This window comes from Balaenoptera musculus, chromosome 19 (assembly GCF_009873245.2).
Source record: "Balaenoptera musculus isolate JJ_BM4_2016_0621 chromosome 19, mBalMus1.pri.v3, whole genome shotgun sequence".
NCBI lineage: Eukaryota > Metazoa > Chordata > Mammalia > Artiodactyla > Balaenopteridae > Balaenoptera > Balaenoptera musculus.
The window spans coordinates 59,890,479-59,907,594 of NC_045803.1; the positions used below are offsets into that span (position 1 = coordinate 59,890,479).

Below are 17,116 nucleotides of genomic sequence, written 5' to 3' on the forward strand. Positions count from 1 at the left end.
GCATCATGGCCAGGGAGTGGAGGCCTGTGCCCGGTCCAGGAAGGCGTGCCAGGGGGGGGTGGGGATGCAGCTCGGTCAGACGCTGCATCGCATCATGGCCAGGGAGTGGAGGCCTGTGCCCGGTCCAGGAAGGCGTGCCAGGGGGGGGTGGGGATGCAGCTCGGTCAGACGCTGCATCGCATCATGGCCAGGGAGTGGAGGCCTGTGCCCGGTCCAGGAAGGCCTGCCTGGGGGTGGGGGGGGATGCAGCTCGGTCAGACGCTGCATCGCATCATGGCCAGGGAGTGGAGGCCTGTGCCCGGTCCAGGAAGGCCTGCCTGGGGGGGGGGTGGGGATGCAGCTCGGTCAGACGCTGCATCGCATCATGGCCAGGGAGTGGAGGCCTGTGCCCGGTCCAGGAAGGCCTGCCTGGGGGGGGGTGGGGATGCAGCTCGGTCAGACGCTGCATCGCATCATGGCCAGGGAGTGGAGGCCTGTGCCCGGTCCAGGAAGGCCTGCCGGGGGGTGGGGGGGGGATGCAGCTCGGTCAGACGCTGCATCGCATCATGGCCAGGGAGTGGAGGCCTGTGCCCGGTCCAGGAAGGCCTGCCTGGGGGGGATGCAGCTCGGTCAGACGCTGCATCGCATCATGGCCAGGGAGTGGAGGCCTGTGCCCGGTCCAGGAAGGCCTGCCTGGGGGGGTGCAGCTCGGTCAGACGCTGCATCGCATCGCGGCTGCACCCTGAGCACCGGCCTGTCCCCAGGCCGGTTAGAGCCGCCTCAGGAGTGCCCCTCACCCGCCCCCCGCCTGCGCCCCTCCTCCGCAGCCTTCACCATGGTTTGTAATTTCTCACCCTCTTCTGCCTGCTTCCCCGAAGCCCGGCCCAGGGCAGGAGGCGCCCGGTACACTCTCTCTGAGTGAACCTCATCCAGGGAGGCTCGCCCAGGAGATGTCATTATTCCCACTCAGGAGGCTCGGGAGGGCGGCAACCCCTCCAAGGTGTCACATGGTCACATCACCCTTCCTGAGGGGCTGGATTTGAACCCGGGGGAGCCCTGATTCCAGGGTGTACTGACAGCACCGAGTACATCACAGAGGCCAAGCTCGGGAGCCGACGCTGTCCCTGGGGGCTGGGGCCGGCGGGATCTCGAGTCTCACGTCTGATGGGCCCCTGGGGTGCCCCCTCCTTCCACGCCCGGGTCTCTCCTTCCAGGGTGGGGGGCACATCCCGGCCTCCCACAGACACTCTCCCCACATCTCCCCCAGGTTCCCAGGGCTTACAGAAGCGGAAATGGTCAGAGCTGGCTGGCCCCCAGAGCCCACCCAGCCAGAGTGGTGGGTGGGCTTCCACTCCCACTCCAGGCCCATCAGGCAGGTGGGCACCAGAGCCGCTCAGCGAGACTGCTGCTGCTGAGGAAAAGGGAAAGATGCGTCCGACTGATTGGTGATGTCTGCCGTGGGCATCGGAGTGGGCAGAGAATGATAAGCCACGTCTGCCATGGGCATCACAGGAAGTGGATGGAGAGGTACCCAGGATTCAGTCCACCTTTCCCCCACAGTGTTCTAGAACAGTCTGCCTCTCCTACTGCCGGTCGGCACCTGCTCAGGGGGCTGCCCGCACCAGGCCTCCTCTGAGAGGTGGTGAACAGTCCACAAATGGACAGGCCAGAGGCCAGGGGCCAACCCCTTCCAAGACCGGGTCCCAGCTCACAGGCCCCACCTGGAATCCTGTCCCGCCCTGGGAGAGGGGGAGGTGTACAGCCAGTGCTAAGTGACCAACAACATATTAGCTCATTTAATCCTTCCAACAGCCCCGTGAGGTTCTTCTGCTCTTTAACAATAACGTCAAAACATAAGACATGTTACTCCCCCCGTTTTACAGGTGCAACTCACACACAGAGGTTCAGTAACCGCCGGGCACACGGCTGGAAAGCGCAGGGGTGGGGCTCCACCCAACGATGCAGCTCCGCATGCGCCCAGCCTGAGCGCACGCGGCTGCCTGGACCCAACCTGCTCCTCTCCCAGACAGGCGGCGGGCTGCTGCGGGGGCCACAGCCTTCGGGCTTGAGTTGGGCGGCTTGTCCACTTTCTGGCCGCCGGCTGTGAGTGGGTCCCTTCGCGTGGCTCGGCCTCAGCATTTTCCCCGGGAAGTGGGGGGACCCTCACCCTGCCCCGCGACATGGGCGCGAGGATTCTGGGGCTTTCCTGCCAGCCTCCCTGCGTGCCTCCTCTTCCAGGCAGGCCACCAGGCTGAACTCCTGCACGTGGCCGGGCAGTTTCCTGAGCTGCTGGCGGCCAAGGCCAGCGTGGGCCAGGGCTCGCCCGCACGCTGTTGGCGTGCCCGCACCTCAGCCTCGCCGGGTGGGGGCCTCCTGCAGACCTTCTGCAGCGTGCTGTCACTTCAACACCCGCCGGCCAGCAGCCTCACACGGGTCTGGGCCTTTCTCCGGGGCCTTTTGGCCAATCTGAGCCATAAGATGCGTCTAACAGCAGCTCCCCACAGAGCGCTGGGGCAGCTGGGCCTAACGTGGGGAGCCCCGTGCTGGCTCACCCTGAGCACATCTCCATGCCCGGGGGCTCTCTCAGGAGCAGCCAGGAAGCAAAGCCGTCCCCAGGGCCCGTCCTTCAGGCCAAGAGATATCTTGCTGGCAGCCCGCAGCCCCGCGTGGTCCAGAGGGCCCGCCTGCTTGCGGGCAGGAACCCAGACTTGCTGGTCAGGACTTCAGATGGGCAGTGGCCACAGGGAAAGGACCACAGGGACCCTCATGTCCCCCACGCCCCGGGCCTGAGGCAAGGGCTCATGATGACCCGAGTCAGAGCAGGGACCCCGCATCCCAGAGGCCACGTCTGCCACGGGAGGGCCGCACGTCGGGGTTTAAACCCCAGTGACCTCCTCTGTGTGTGGCTAGATGAAGCCACCCCCTCAGAGGTGACACAGGCCGTGGGTGGGCAGTTATAGCAGAGGGACGGTCCTGCAGAAATGAGAAGCCGCCGGCTAGCGGGCGCTCACTGGTCAAGTCCAAGGTTCAGAGTGTCCACCTGCTACATCAGCCCCGAGGTGGAATCACTGTGCCGCTTCCGAGGGGCACAGGGAGGGCAGGAGCCAGCCCGGGGTCACAGAGCGGCAGCCTCACCCGCCGGCCCTCAGTCCCCTGATCCGGAGAACAGGCTGTGTCCACAGAGGGCAGAGGATCTGTTTCCAGCCCCGCCTCCCGCCTTGGACGGCACCAGGCGGGCAGATGGGCCGGCGCTGCTGCAGCCGCGGTGGCAGCTGCTCTGGGAGAGGCGAGCAGGGAGCCGGCTCCACACCTCCCTCCTGAGCGGAACCTTCTGGATGTTTTGACTCATTCCACCAAATGGTCGCACAGAACCTCAAGGAGATCTGGGGGTGGGGCCCTTCTGAGTCAAAACAGCCGAGGGGTTTTCTGCGGAGGAAGGAGCGTTCTCCTGCTCTGCCGGGGCTCTGAGGCCATCCCCCCACCTGACAGCAGGGAAAGCCGAGGCCACCACTGGCCCCGGGGTCTCCCCTCTGACCCTGGGAAGCTAGGCCAGGCCTGTCGTGAGCGCAGGGCACGTGTGGAATCGGGCGGCACTTTATCCGGGGCTGCGCCCTCATCTCCCGTGCTCCCCTCAGGGTGGGCTTCCCGAGGCCGAGAGGTGGGGGGCCCTGATTGCGGCCAAGGCCGCGGGGCGCTCCCAGTCACGTGACACCCTCCCGCCCCGGTAGTGTGACTGTTTCCAGGTGACTTTTTTAAAAAGAGAGCAGCTAAGGAGGCCCCGGCGCCTTGGAGGGAAAACCTGTGTCCGTAGGCCTCACCCTGACGGCCCCCCGCGGCCTGCAGGGCGGCCCCTGTGCAGACGGTGCTCCGTGCGGGTGTGCGGGACTCGCTCGCTTGCCCTTCCTGGGACCCGGGGACGCCCCGCGGCAGTGCGGGCGCTCTGAGCTCATCGTGGTTCAGACCCACAACCGTCCAGCACAGCAAGCTTCCGGGGAGTGAGCGGCACTGCCCCGAGGGGCAACCCGGGCTCAGTTCCGGCCTATTCCGGCTCCACAAACCTTCCCCTCAGCTGCCAATGCCCTGAGGATGCCCGCGGGCCCTCCTGGTCTCTGAAATGCCCGTCTTCCGACCCTCTCCCAGCAGCGCAGGGTTCAGGGCACAAGCGAGCTTCCCCCTCCTCCCTCTTGGCAGGCCTCGGGGCGGACGGAGAAGGAGCGCCGGCGGTCAGCTTGATCAGGAGGACGGGGTGAGTGCCAAAGCTGCCAGCCACGGGGTCACAGCCTGACCGGCGGGACCGGTTCCAGGTGTCCCGTGCGGCCTCACCCTGGGCTCCCGCACGGAGGCTTCGGCTGCGGGCAACGCAGCCCAGGAGGCCCGCAAGCCTGGGAAGGCGCAGCTCCACGCGGGGATCTCCCTCAGGGACAAACTGGCCGCTGCCGTGCGGTCATGAGGGTGGGGGGCAGGCAGCCCCCAGGCGATGCCAGGGCTCCCGTCGGATCAGCCCTGCGAGTGCTTCAGTGCAAAGCCTGGCGCACAGGAAGCTCATGACTTTTTCATGTCTGAGTTTTGTTTTTTTTTCTGTTTTTCGCCAGGCCACGTGGCACGTGGGATCTTAGTTCCCTGACCAGGGATCGAATCCACACGCCCTGCCGAGGAAGCACGGAGTCTTAGCCACTAGATCTCCCCGCCAGGGAAGTCCCCATGCCTTAGTATGTATGCCACCACCTCCACCAGCCAAAGTCCTCAGTGCCCACCGGCGGCTCCCAGGCCGTCCTCTGCCCTTCTCTGCACGCCTCCCTCGTGTCTCTCCAGCCACAAGGCCACCTCGCTGGTCCTCCAATGTGCCAGGCACACTCCTGCCCCAGGGCCTTCACACAGGCTGTTCCCTATGCCAGAGGGGCTGTGCCCTGGTGGCCTCCTGGCTCCCTCCCTTCCAGGCTTCAGCTCAATGTCACCTCATCAGAGAAGCTGGACCTGGCAAGGACAGCAACTTCCCCCCAGCCATAGGCCCTCCCCGCGGGCCCTGGTGGAGAAAATGTTCCTCGTCCCCTTCGTTTATTGTCTGTCTCTCCCCAAACAGAGTAGCAGCCCCACAAGGGCAGCGGTCCGTCCGCTCGATTCTGGAACAGCGCCCGACGCACGGCAGGTCCTCAGGCGCTATTTGTCGAAGGAACGAGCAAGCACCACCGAACCAACTACGTTCTAATCGACGGCTCGTCTCAGCTAAATGTCACCCAGCTCTGTGCCGGCGTTTCACAGCCGCTGGGCGTGGGCTGTGCCGGGTAGCAGTGACCCCCCACCCTGGGGTCAGCCTCCCGGGCTTCGTCCAGGAAGGAAACAACGGCTGGAAAGCGGGGTCACGCTGGAGGGGGAGCCCTGTGAGCAGATGTGAGCGGAGGCGGGGGGCGGGAAAGCACCGCCTGGAGTCAGAACGCAAACCCCCAGCCCCTCCGAAGCTGGGGCCACGGTGGCTTTGGCCAGGCCCACCCACCCCCAGCATGCAGGGAGCTCAGAGGAGCGAGGAACTCAAGCTCTGCTGCAGCTCGAGAGCTACACTGTCTTCCAGTTTGGAGAGAAATGAAAAATAATCATCTCATGCACCCTGGCCAGGCCCTGGGTATTCGGGTTCTGCCCTGTGTCCAGACAGGCTAGGGGAGGGGCCGGCGCCTCTGGGAGGGGAGGGTCCATCTGTCCTTCTCCAGGGACCACCCCACGTGGGGTGGGAGCCGGGGTGCCCAGGGGGACAAGCTGTGTCAGCTGATGGCGGACAGGCATACCACAAGGTGCCAGCCTGCTCCTGGCTTTGCAGTGGCCCCGGAGGCCCGGGCTCCCTGGCAGCTGGGAAGGAAAATGCCTAATCTCTCAGTGGTTCCCGGGACGGGGCCGTCTTGGCTGGGGAGACTGAAGCAGAGGTGACCTGGAGTGATCTCCACCGCCCTCCCCTCCTCCGCCCCAGGCCCAGGTTCTGCAGGGTCCCAACCCCCAGGGGCCTGTCCTGACCCCCCACCCTGAAACCTTCTGTAATTCTTCCTGCAGGAGGGGGGCTCCTGGCCACGCCACACAGGCTCCTTATACACGAGGAGTCCCCCATCCTGGGTGGCCAGAGGGAGGACCTGAGGACATCACGAGGTGGAGACTCAGTGTCCCCGCCGGGCCCCATCCAAACTCCCGACCCAGGAATCCGAGAGCCGGCACCTGGTGGTTCTACGCCACGGAATGAGGGGTGTTCTGGCCACGGCAGGCGGAGCTGGATAACTTCTCTGCGAGCTCGCCTGTCCCAGCGAGTTGTTTTGGGGCGCGCCCTCTCCTGCCTCTCAGCTGCCCCCGGAGTGAGCCCTCGAGACGCCGCCGTTTGGGAGCCAGCGGGGTCAGGTTGAGGTGGACGGCATGACCCCGGCCGCCTCCCCCCGCGGCCCCCACGCAGGCAGGACTCACGGCCCGACTCCAGGGCTGGAGAGCAGATGAGATAGCTGTTTGTGGAACCAAATACAGCGACAGCTTGCAGGCAGGCGGGCCCTGCTGTTCAAACAGCCCTCTCCCAGCACCCGGCGAGGGCATCCCCACAGCCGCGACCCTGGCATCGCCGCCCGTGAGATGGGGGCGCTCACAGGTGACACACGTTCCTGATCCCCTGGGCCTCCTGTGTGTCAGGCTCCCGCCTGGGCTCTGGGACAGCGGGGAACAGACAGACGGAAGTCCTGCCCTCACAGAGCTGACCTTCCAGGAGGGAGATGTGGTGCCGTGCAAAGAAGAGGCCCAGCGGGGAGGGGGAGGGGGAGGGGCGGCCGTGGGCACTCATGCAGAGAGGACTGCTGGGCGGGACGGGGGGGGCACTGGGAGCCGCGTGTGAGGGTGGGGGGAGCACGCAGGCAGAGGGACCCGCCAGTCCCTGGTGTGCCGGGGAAACAGCAAGGCAGGCGGGTCAGGGGAACGTTTTGCAGGGCAGGGCTATGTGGCCTTGAAGCCACCGCAGCAATCTGGGCAATCTGGCTCTGTCCCCGGAGGAGCCACATCTGACTAGTTTTCCGGGGGCCTCTCCGGCTGCCACGTGGAGGCCCCAAACCGCCTGCCCTGTGAGTGGGGGGAGGGCAAGGGTGAAACCGGAGACCAGGTGCAGAATCTTGCTCATGCCACGGACATGGGACGCAGGTGCCAAGGAGACGCGGTAACTGTTTGCGGAACCAAATACAAGGACAGCTTGCGGGCAGACGAGCCCTGCCGGCCCAACCACCCTCCAGGCTCCTGGCAGGGCATCCCCGACAGCCAGTAAACACCACCCCGCCCCGCCCCGGGCCAGGGTGTGTCACCTGTGGAAGGAGTGGGCCGGCCCGGTTATGCGACTCTGGGAAGCCGGGCGACCAGGGCGGGAGGCTCTTCTTGTGAATTTGTCCCTCGAAACCTGGGGGACAGTGAGTTAAACCGAGTGACCACTCGGCACAGCGGTTCCTGCACCAGGAGTGAGCCCAAGAGAGCTGACAACACACCCCCACCCAAAAGTGTGCACACGAAGGTTCACAGCGGATTAGCCACACTCGCCGAAGGGGGAGGCAGCCCAGCTGTCCCTCAACTGACGATGGACACACACAAAACGTGCAGATCCGCGCAGTCCAATCTCATTGTTAAAAAGGAGTGAAGCACTGACACGTGTGACAACACGGACGAACCTCGCTGAGGGGCAGGAGCCAGTCGTGTACCTGAAACGCCCAGAATGGGCAGGTCCACGGCGACGGAAAGCCGAGCAGTGGTTGCCAGGGGCTGGGGCGGGGGGTGGGGTGGGAGTGAATACTGGTGGGTGGGGTGGGAGTGAATACTGGTGGGTATGGGTCTCCTCTTTTTGGGGTGATGAGAATGTTTGGAATTTCATGGTGGTGATGGTTGTACAACATTGTGAATGTGTTAAATGCCACCGAACCGCACACTTAAAAGTGGTTACGGCGGTAAATGTTATGTTCTGTGTACTTTACAATAAAAAAGAAACCCAGTGGGGAGACGGAGGCAGGCAGGACGCGACCTTGTCCTCCCCCCGTGGCCCGTCTGCGTTGCTAACAGCCCAGGATGGGGAGTCCACGTGTGATGGGGACACGCTGCCCTCCCCGCTTGGCGGCCAGGGCCGGCCCGCAGCAGCGCAAACTGGGAGGGTCATGGCCCTCTTCCCAGGCGCAAGGCTCTTGGTGACCTGGGGGTCCCAGCCCTACAAGTGGGCAGGAGGGTGGCTACCTTGCTGACCCCAATCCAGGCTCCCCTGGGGCTGGTGGTCCCAGGAAGGAAGGTGGTGAGGCCGGGCCCCCCTGGCTAGTGACCCGCTACCTTCCAACACACACCCCGCATCCGGAGGCATGCCCTTCGGGAGTCAGCAGGGACCCTGAGGACAGTCTGCCTAAATAACCTCATGAACCAGGAGGCCTAACTGTACTAAAGGCCCCTGTGACGTGAGGATTACCAGCCGGAAAGGGGTTCGGGTGGCAACTGAAGGAACCTCAGCCGCTTTGAGAATCAGATAAAAGCCTTCGGAACGTGGGGCGTTGGCACAGGTCAAGCCCAGGACCGCGTGACCACCCTGACCTGTCCTCCCCTCCACCCCAAAGCCCCCAGGGCCGTACAAGCCCCGACACCTCCACCAACCCGCCCGGGCCAGGAACTGTGCTGGTCCCTAACCAAGGATTTAACGATCACGATTGCAGAGATTCTGAAAAGGTTTCACACGAACAGAGAGGAAACTGAGGCTCCAAGAAACCACATAACATGTTGGAGCCAAGGGCGAGCCTGTGGGCCGAGATTCCAACTGGGCGCCTGACACCCTGAACGAGGCTCTCCCACAACAAAGCCAGGCACATGTGAAGTGACAGGCGTCCTGGGACAGTCCTTGAAAATGGTGGTGACAGGAGTCCTGGGACAGTCCTTGTCTATGTGTAGCGACAGGAGTCCTGGGACAGTCCTTGCAGATGGTGGTGACAAGCATCCTGGGACAGTCCTTGTCTATGTGTAGCGACAGGAGTCCTGGGACAGTCCATGCAGATGGTGGTGACAGGCGTCCTGGGACAGTCTAGGCTGGCTGCACAGCTCCCCTATGAGTGCCCCCGGGGCTGCTGCCCTCGGGACAGTCGAGGGAGGTCACACATCCTTCTTCTGCCTGGTTTTCACAGCCTTGCACACACACTTACGTGCCCCGTGTGCACCCCCCACGTGCACACTCACACGCAGGGCTCCCGAGGCAGGGTGAGGTCCACCATGGGCCCCGGAGGGAGCTGCTCCCCCTCCACCAGGGACCTCCCTGCACCCCGGCCCCCTCCTCACCAAGTCGACGGAAGGGCAGTGAGCTGGGAAGCACACCTTTTCAGGCATAAGTGCCCTGGCTTCAGACCGTTCTACCCACATGCTGACTGTGGGACAGAAGGGGCCTCTCCAGCCCGTGCTGGGGGCTTGGGCTCGATGCGCAGAGGGGGGCACGGCTCTCCTGGATGAGCTCCACCCTCTTCGGTGCCCGTGTCTGGATACTGCGTCCTCCAGGCCCTGCGTCTGCCCACATCTGTCCCCCAGGACCATCTTCTCAAAATGCAAATCTAACCAGCACCCCACCCCACCCCACCCCACCCAGCCCAGCTCAGGGGGCTTTCCTGGGTCTCTGAGACTCCAGGGACAAAGACCAGAGTCCCCTCTGGGTCCATCATGCCCCACAGTCCTCCCGCCTGGCCCCGGCCCCCTGGCCTCCGTGTGGTCTGTCACCTCCGCAGGGTCGTCCCCAACACATGCCTCACAATGCCACACACCTGCACCCCCAGCGCCAGCACAGCAGCCCTCAGTGCTGTGGCCACTTGAGAATTCCCTGTGCCCGCACCCTGCTCTGTCCGACGTGGCGGCCACCAGTCAGCCAACGTGGTTGCTCAGAACTCAGACTCAGAGTAGTGTAAAACACACGTGGAATTTCAAAGTCTTTTTTCTTTTTTTAAATTTTATTTATCTTTGGCTGTGTCAGGTCTTCGTTGCTGCGCGCGGGCTTTCTCTACTTGTGGCGAGCGGGGGCTACTCTTTGTTGCGGTGCGTGGGCTTCTCATTGTGGTGGCCTCTCTTCTTGTGGAGCACAGGCTCTAGGTGCGCGGGCTTCAGTAGTCGTGGGACATGGGCTTCAGTAGTTGTGGCTCGCGGGCTCTAGAGCGCAGGCTCAGTAGTTGTGGCGCACAGGCTTAGTTGCTCCGCGGCATGTCGGATCTTCCCGGACCAGGGATAGAACCCGTGTCCCCTGCGTTGGCAGGCGGATTTTTATCCACTGCATCACCAGGGAAATCTCTCAAAGTCTTTTTTAAGAAAGATCTCAATAATTGAAAAAAAAACAATTGCCTGTTGAAATGACAATATTTTGGATATATTGGGTTAAATAACATACATCAGTAAAATTATGTGGGTTTCCTTTTCCTTTTTCCCTTTTCTCATTGCGGCCACAATCGTAAGTGACACAGTCTGCTCTGCTTGTGGGCGCTGGGCGCAGGCTGGGCTCACCAGGCCGTGGGGGCCGACGCGTCCTGGGAGAAGCGTCATTCAGAGCATCTCCTGTGGGACATGGCCTCGGGGGTCCCAGAGGGCACATGGCATGTCCCACCCTCTAACAGCTACTCGGATCACAAACTGAGCAGACTCCAAACTTCCGTGAGGTCTCCGAATAGTCCAAAGAGACACCGGCACGTAGAGAGGCCGTCTCAGGGCTCAGGGACTCTCCGTCCACACACGATCGGACCCCGGGGAGTCATCTGGGCAAAGAGCACGTGAGTGGACAAGATCAACGGTTGGCGGGCCACGTGGAGAGGGTCTCAGCCAGACCCCCGACCCTGAGCCTTCACAAGCGGGGATCTTTCCCAGGTAAAAGCAACGCCTGTAGTGCTGTCCAGTGCGTACTCCAAGGCGCGTGGCAGATGGGGTCAGAGCAAGGCGGTGTCGTCCTGTCCCCTGCCTGTAGACAGGCACCTGGTGGGGCGAGCACGGCTGCTCGTCAAGGGAGTGGATAGGACCGCGTGCCCTGTACTCTCCTGCCCAGATGTTCTCTACGTCAGCAGAAGGACCTCTCTGCCAGGAGCATGGCCACCTCCGCCGTCCACGTCCGCGCTGCCAGCACAGCCTGGTGTGCAAGTGTCAGCACACAAACACCTGCCCTTCCCTCCGCCCTGTGCACAGCCAGCTCAGACACGGAATGCTGCCGTCTGTGCTCTGCCCGGGGCAGGGGTGGCCGGTGCCCCACTCTGACTTCTCAGGGGCAGGGAGGTCGGAGGAAAGGGCCCCTGTGTTTACTGCGCTCACGAGTCCAGGCTGGGCTGGGTGGGCTCGGGAAGCCCAAGGCCCAGGGAGAAGTTGCACCAGCTGTTGGGGGAACCAGGTGTGGCGGAAACACAGAGGCTCTGGACTCAGATGACCTGGGCTCCTGAGTGGGAATCCCACCTCTGCCACCGAGGTGGGATGTGATGACGCTACTGGATGTCACGATGCCAGCCCCAGTTTCCCTCTGTGAGCTGGGAGGGGAGCGGAGCATGGGGGTGCAGGGCACGCAGCCCCGGTCCCTGGCTCTGAGCTAGCTGCGTCCCCAGCGTGGGGAGGAGGGTCAGCAGGCGTGGGGGCCTGGGCTGCGCTGGAGGACACAGCCTGTCTCTCTGGATCACTCCGGTTCGGGCGGGAGGACACAGGCGCAAGCTGGGAATCAGAGAAACAGGGCGTGACTGCAGAGCTGTGACGGCACTGGCACTGAGTGTCCCCCAGAGAGGGGCTGTGACAGCCACGTCTAGAGCCACCAATCAGCCAGATACACCCGACCTTTCACCCCTCATTACAACCCAAAGAGAGAGGAGCCAGTGCGACTGTATTTTGCATTGAAACAGACTCAGAGAGGGTGAGTGATGTGCTGACGGTCACACAGCCACCAGGAGGGGAATCAGGATTCCCATCTCAGCAGTGGGGCTCAGAGAGGCCAGGGTGGTGCCTCCCCCCCTCCACACAGCCTGGGTGAACAAGACAGAGGCTCCCCAAGCTGGGGGGGGCTGTGGCCTCCTCTGGTCCTAAAGACCCCCACCTCTCTAGCCTCTCAACACGTCCCCCGCCTGCCTGTAAGAGGGGCCACAGCAGCCGGAAGGCTTTCCTTTCCTGCTGTGGCTTCACCCTGGCTTTCTCGGGTGCTCCCGGGTCGGGACCACAGGGTGAGTACTTCCTTGTGGGTCCCACACGTGGCCCAGGGCTGTCAGGTACACAAGGAGCCCTCCAGACCTGCCCCGGCAGCTGCGGCTCCTGCCCTGCCCCCGCGGTGGACTTTTCTCTGCCCAAGTAAACAGAAGGCGCCCAGCGCCGGACGTCCTCCCAAACCTCCTCCTGCCACATCCACGACGCTCTGGCCTCAGCAGCAGTGGGAGGTCCAAGCACCCAGGCTCCGGGAGGCTGGAAGCGGGTGTGGATGGTGAGCAGGACACCGGAAGCCGAGAGCGTGTGGGTGATCCGCCGGGCGGGGCTGCGGGCGCCCTGGCCCCAAGAGAAGGTTTCCTCATTGCAGCCAAAAGCATCTTTGCTTTCCTTCCCACCGACATTTGGCTGCCGGTGCAGTCCCCGGATTACAAAGAGCAGAAGTCCTGACTCCTGTTTTGTTGCTGCAGGAAACTGCTGCACACGGTGCGTTCATCGGAGGCTCCACTCAGCCATGCACCAAGTGCCCCGGGTACGCCGTGAACTCAGACGCGGGAACCGGGAACCCACTATTCCTCGCTTTCCTCATCCTGAGTTTCCATCCCTAGCGCCAGGCCTCTGCCTGGCTCTTTCCACGGAGGTTACGAGGGTGACATCCTGCGCAGGAGTCTGTTTACAGATGCCAAGCCCTTGCTGGCATTTGTGTGCTTGGCTTAGGGGCCCTGCCCTCCGCACTGCCTCATCTGGGCCCCCATGGAACAGGGTTCCGGCCTCAGAACCGTGGCAGCAGAAGCACGCCTGCTCCTTTTTTGCCCAGAAGTCTGGGGGCATGATGCCCAGAAAGGATTTGGAGGTGTGTCCAACAGTCTTGGAGCCTGACCCTCAGGATACACAGCGTGGTGCCCACCCAGCCTGGCCTGGACCCGGAGACCCACGCCTCTAGGAGCTGTGACCTCGTGCAAAAAAGGAGCCTCCACCAACCAACCCCTCTGAGCTCCCCGCTCCCCATGAGCCTGGGCCCTCAAAGGCCACACCCCAGACAGACACCCACCAATCACGAGCTACCAGCCTCCTCCTGCCCCTCCCTCGGACGCAGAGGTTCCAGGTGGGGGGACATGGGAATCTGTCGGAGGCTCTAAGGAAGCATGCCTGCAGGCCCCACACTGGCCCTCCGGAGTTGGAACTTGGCGGAAAGCTCAAGGTGCCTGTCCACCCTCTGGTGGACCTCTCCCGGCCTCAGTGTCCCCATCTGGAGAATGTGACAGCAAGGGTGCCCACCTTCAGGGTTGTCCTGAGGTCAAATGAGAGGAAACAGCCTGCCATCAGGGTGTGAGCTGCTGTTGGTGCTGCGTCATGATCACTCTACCCCCTGCCTGGATGACCACCTGTCCAGCAATGCAGCGATGGGTGACAAGCACCTTCCAGAGCCAGTCTGGTCCAGTAAATGCAACAGTGGCCACATTCCCGCATTTACAAATTACAGAGTTCAGGCCCCCCCACCCAGGTCTGGGAGGTGACACCAGCTGCCCAACAGCAATGCCAGTGTTCTAACAGACAATGTCCAGTGGCTTCTAGAGGGCCTTGAGTGACAATGACCACGCCCCCCACCTCCTACCCCTCCCCTGCCCAGGGTGGTGGCACGGGGGAGGGGGCTGGCCTTGGGCCTCTGTGACCCAGACAGGGCAGAGGTGCTCACCGTCCCCGGCCCTGATCCCAGGTGGCCCCCAGCCCCAGGTGGTGCCCTGGGTGTCAGTTACAACTGTGCCCCACGAGCCTGAGACCGTGTCCAGGTGAGGGTTCCGACATCTGGGGCGTTAACCCCTCCTTAGCACCCAGCAGTCACCACCAGCCCCCCCAGGTGTGGGAGGAACCCTGACAGGCGGGCCGGGGACGAGGGCCACAGACACAGGGAGGCCAAGGCAGCTGCTGTCTGGGTGGGGGTGGGGCACCCGGGCTCCCCTCATGGAATCGACAGCCCACACTCCCCGGGCGTCTGTGAAACGGGCGAAGTCCCACCGCCCCGCAGGCTGTCCTGCAGACTCAGGCGGTGAGTGTGAGTGCCGAACCTGGCTGGGCAACGCATGCCTGGTCCCCAGGCTGACTCGTGCTGGCGGCGGGACAGACCACACGCGGTGAGAGCTGGGCCATGGGCAGGACAGAGCTGCCCCACGGAAACGCCAGTTCCCGCCCCCAGAGCACCACTCATTAAGCACCTACTGTGTGCTAGCTCTTCACCTCGCCCACGTTCTGGATTCTGAGCACACATGTGTGCACACACATGCACACACTGACTGGCAAGGGAATTCAGAAGAACTGAATTCAACCACCACCCTGCAGGTCCTGGAGGGGGCAGACAAGTGGCTGGAAGGGGGAGGGTGCCGAGAGCGCCAGGGCACTTCCAGGTGGCAGGGAGATGCCTCCCCCAACACCGCCCTCCACTGCTGCCCGGCGACCAGCGCGCAAAGCCGCCCCCCTACAGCAGCCTCGTGGGCTTGGATCTTGTGGATTAGTGACCCAGCCTGCCGGCGTCTCCAGATCCTTACGTACGAAGGAAAATTAATTTCTTCCAGTTATGCAGAAATGAAAATACGTGGACCCAAATCAGAGAGATTTCCTGCAGGTGGTAACTCATTATGCGGATCACCTGGTGACAGAGGAAGGGCTGGTGGGTGGCCCGGAGCAGCCCCAGAGGGTCCTGGAGGAAGATGTCTGCCCCACATCGTCCAGCTCGCCAGCCTGGGGACCCTGGGTGGGCTTGCGAGCAACCGGGTACCACGTCCCTTCCCCCCATCACACACAGATCAAGGCAACTCCAGAGAGCGCCGGATTCTGACAGAAAATTGGTCCTAATGTGATATCCCCTCCCACCCAGAGTCCGCCTAGCTCTCGGGAGCCCCAGGCGCCACATCTGTTCCTGTGCTGAGCGCCCCTACCCTCCTCCTCCCTCGCATCGTATGAGGGTGGCCCGGCAACAGAGCCCCACGCAGCCGGGCTCTTTAGGGACCAGGCTGTCAGCCGCACAGAACAGAGAACAGAACCCCCTGCCTCCCTGGGACCCCCCCCCCATGCAGAGGACAGAAGGTGGGAGGTGGGGTGACACAGCGAGACCCCAATGCCCATCACAGTGCCAGCCCTCTATGAGTGTGCCCTGCCCCTGACCCTGAAAAGATGCCGGGGGTTGCCTGGCATCCAGGGCAGGCAAGAGCTAACCCCCCCAGGGGCCCAACCTCAAGAAGTTTCTCAAACCTTGCGGCAACTTGGGAGAGCGACGAGGGACACAGAATAGCTGCCCTCCCTCTGTCCCCGGCCAGCCCCTGTCCTCTGAGGGCGGCCGCCCTGGGAACCTCCTGTTTCTGGGTCCAGGGGAGGAAACACACGCCCAGTTAGACATAATGATTTGGTGTCCTGGCCGCCAGTCAAAGTCAGGGCCTGATGGTTGCTCAGATCACCCCCCACAGGAGCACAGGATCTCTATTCTCAAAGGAAATATGTTTCTCCCTGGTCTCTGGAACAGGCCAGAGGTCGGCCAGCCTCAGCCCAAACAGTGGGGAATACAGTTATTTTGGGGATTTTGGGCGGAGGGAGTGGCAGGGGTCTCCACTCCTACAGGGGTCTGAGCACACACGCAGCTCCCGGGGGCCGGAAGGAGGAACAGCCTGGGGCTGTGTGTTCAGAGCCCGGTGTCTCAGAGCGTGGCTTGCCACCAGCCCCGCCGCCTCCTGCTCCACGTAAGCCCGTCTAGGGCTGAATTTCCAGCCATCTGTCCCTCCACGTCGGCTCACACCTCCCTCCCCGCCGTTCCCACAGCCTGGCTCCCAGCCTGCCCAACATGCAGATGGACGGTTCCCAAAGCGTGTGAGCAGAATCGCTGCCACGGGGCTGCGCCCGAGGCCCCGGAGCTGTCAGGATCCAGCGGCTGTTGTTTAAGACCTTCTCCCCACCCACGGGGAGTGGGGCAGGGCCCACCCCCCCAGGACTTCACCCCTCAAAATGTTTAACGGCTCCTGCGCTGGGAGGCATGTCCAGGAACCAAAACAAGAGGGGGAGGGGCTAGAGGGAGCTCTGGCCCTCCTCCCCAGCCTGGCCACAGGCACCTCCATCTGTCCTAGGGTCACCCTCTCTGCCCCCCAAACAGTCCCCTGTCACATGGCCCGAGGCCTCTTTGTCAGGAAGCGCGGGCACCGCAGGGGAACCCGCAGGACTCCCCACCTTCCGCACGCAGGTCCCACCTTAGGTCTGACCACACCCCCAGCAGGTCAAGCTCCCGCTCACCTTGGGGGTGGTCAGTGGGCGGGCGCTGAGTGGGCTGGCCCCACCCCGCTGTGGGCTCCAACTTTGTAAAGTGGGGAGGGGGTGCCTCGGGAGGCCCACGCACTCTGCATGGCTGCAGGGAGACCCTAGGACAGCAGCCGCGGGCGGAGTCGGGTGACAGCGCGGCAGCGCGCGGACAGACGGGACACTTACGGTCCGGGGGTCCGGCGGACGGGAGGCGATTGCACTCTCGCGACCCGGCTCCTGAAGTGGCTTTTCCTTCGAACTCGGTCCCTGCCTCCGTAACTTGGAGGCAATCCGCGCGCTGTCTTCTCGCGCCGGCCGCGCTCAGGCGCGAGACGGGGCCCGGGCGCGCGGGGCGGCTGCCCGGGCCATGCCCAGTCGGGCTCCGGGCCGCTCACTCCGCCCGCCGGCCGCCCGCGCGGGAACAAAGCGCGCACGCCGCCCCGGGCGGTCTCCGGCCTCCGCGGCCCGCGCCCGGTCCAGCCGCCGCGCCTTTGGCTCGCGGGCGCCGGCTACGGCTGCCGCGCGCTCGCCCGAGCGTCTCACGGGGCCCCGCGGCCCCCGCCCCGCGCGCCCCGCCTCCGCCTCCTGCCCCTCGTCGCCGCCGCCGCCGCTGCGCCACCTGCCTCCTGCTCGGCGCCCATCGCGCTCAGCTCCGCCCCGGGGCGCCGGGCTCCGTGCGGGGCCGGCGCGGGAGAGTGGCTCCGCCCGC

General features: G+C 63.9%; 1 protein-coding gene across 1 annotated transcript in view; it reads right to left on the reverse strand.

Annotated features, from left to right (window-relative positions):
• Positions 1–16,792, reverse strand: part of CBFA2T3 (CBFA2/RUNX1 partner transcriptional co-repressor 3) — a 58,641-nt gene extending 41,849 nt beyond the window's left edge. Inside the window, exon 1 of the mRNA XM_036832503.1 lies at positions 16,594–16,792. The gene's annotated coding sequence lies outside the window, so the exon portion shown is untranslated. The remainder of the gene's footprint in view (positions 1–16,593) is intronic.
• Between the last annotated feature and the right edge of the window lie 324 nt (positions 16,793–17,116).